Raw genomic sequence first — 1,927 nt, 5'->3', positions numbered from 1 at the left:
GGACTTTGTTTCGCAACAGCGATGAAATAGCAGTCTCCATTCGGTTCCAGTAAAATCTCAACAGGCTTGGCACACAAAGCAACAGTAGAGCTGTTGGCAATTTTCCACGCGGGAGGCGAACACTGTCATGACAGCAGAGACAATTTGGCACTTTCCCACTCCGCAGCTAATTCCCCAGGAAGCAAATCTAATTTTATTCAGACCAGAAGGGATAGAAACAGCATTTTAACCAACTGTGCCGTTGTAGCTGATCAGTAGAAATGGCAGTGGTGGGATTCGAACCCACGCTCTTGTCGAGACTGGAGCCTTAATCCAGCGCCTTAGACCGCTCGGCCACACTACCACCTGCGCAGGTTTGCCAATTTCTTGCACTTCCAATTGAGCTCCTGCATGACAACAGTTGGAAAGTCACGTGAAAAGGGTTCCATGATCCCTCTCCGACTCGCACGGCTGCTTGGATGTGCCGGCTACAATATCAATTTCGTAACAAATAATGACAGCTCATCAATCCGGATAAAAATCAATGGTAAGCTGAGGCTATCTTCCCAGACTCTTTTCAGCTACAAATGTATCTGTGAGTGCGTGAGCATACATGTTCGCTTATGATTTGGTCAACTTACCATGAACTGCTTGACATTGCTGCAATTTCGATTCTTGCTTTGCTAAATGATTTCACCCATTGTTCGAAACAGGACAACTTTCACGTTTACACGAAACATGAAACACACCGGACTGCAGGGAAAATGCACAAAGCTGAGCAGGCCGTGTTCCACATCAAACCGTGCAGCATAGTTCCAGTCACTGTGTCTGTTTTGCAGAATAAGAGTCCCAAAGAACGTTCTCCACCCTAAAACCGGAGGTAGCATTACAATCTGAGAACGACAGATCACATTGTGAGGATGCTCTGTCCTCGGGGCCAGTTCGAGATGCCACTTTCCTTGCCTATTACCTAAACCATGCAATTGGCTGCAGGGATGTTCACACCTGGACATGAGCCACATCGATACCAACTGAGTTGGAAAGCTGTGTGGGAATCGACGAGAAGCGACTCAATAAATCTTGCTAAATTCCATGGTGCTTATTAGAAATGCAGTTTCTGTTCACCTCAATTTAAAAGGCAGTTTTTGAACATAGTAACTGAAATCAAAAGGTAATTATCTCACCCCACCCCCACTCCGGGAGAGGTGCTTACTGCACTTGATTGCTTTTTGTTCTCAATGTGAAGAGCTCTCACGCCTGAGACACCTTCACTCCTCTTGTTGCTGAGTGACTCAAAAAGAAGGAGTTTCTCCAGAGCTGCAACTGCCTCACTTTCCCACTCGCTTACCTTTCACCTTTCTGTTTCCAACAGCTCGTTGTTTTCCAGGGTAATTGACATTCTGAAAAAGTTAAAACAAAAGACACTTGAGATTGGTGACAAAATATAGCCAAGGTTGTCGTCAATGTTTGGACTTAGGGTGTGGTGGAATAGGCTGGGCATCTTTCCCGTCAGCGTAACGCTGCAACATGATTTTATGGAAGGGTTGTGAACTGAGTATTTTCGTGTTTTCCCCAAGCTGGGGTGAGTTGAAAACTCGAGAGCATAGGTTTAAGGCGGGTGGTCTGAAATTGACAAAGGACCTGAGGCACATTTCCCACACACAAGGTTATGCGTGTATGGAATAAGCTACCAGAGGAAGTGGAGGAGGCTATTGTACTCAGAAAATTGCAATGGTAATCGGATCAGTTTCTGGATAGGATGGGATCAGAGGGATTGAGGCCAAATGCTGGGGAACGGGACTTGTTTAATTTTGGCTATGTGGCGAGCATGGATGAGATACACTGAAGTATCTGTTTCCACGTGGTGTACCCCAATAACGTTGTGGTGCTTACACCGGTTTTAAAGGATTACCATCATGGCAGCAGGGACACTTGGCAATGTTGGTTG

General features: G+C 45.9%; 1 non-coding gene across 1 annotated transcript; it reads right to left on the bottom strand.

Annotated features, from left to right (window-relative positions):
* Positions 1–261: 261 nt before the first annotated feature.
* On the bottom strand, positions 262–343 carry trnal-aag (transfer RNA leucine (anticodon AAG)). Its single transcript has one exon. It is a non-coding gene; the product is annotated as a tRNA-Leu (tRNA).
* Positions 344–1,927: the final 1,584 nt, after the last annotated feature.

Source organism: Hemiscyllium ocellatum, chromosome 20 (assembly GCF_020745735.1).
Source record: "Hemiscyllium ocellatum isolate sHemOce1 chromosome 20, sHemOce1.pat.X.cur, whole genome shotgun sequence".
Classification (NCBI taxonomy): Eukaryota; Metazoa; Chordata; class Chondrichthyes; order Orectolobiformes; family Hemiscylliidae; genus Hemiscyllium; species Hemiscyllium ocellatum.
The sequence above is the reverse complement of the archived record's forward strand: the minus strand, read 5'-3'. Positions and strand labels throughout refer to the sequence as shown.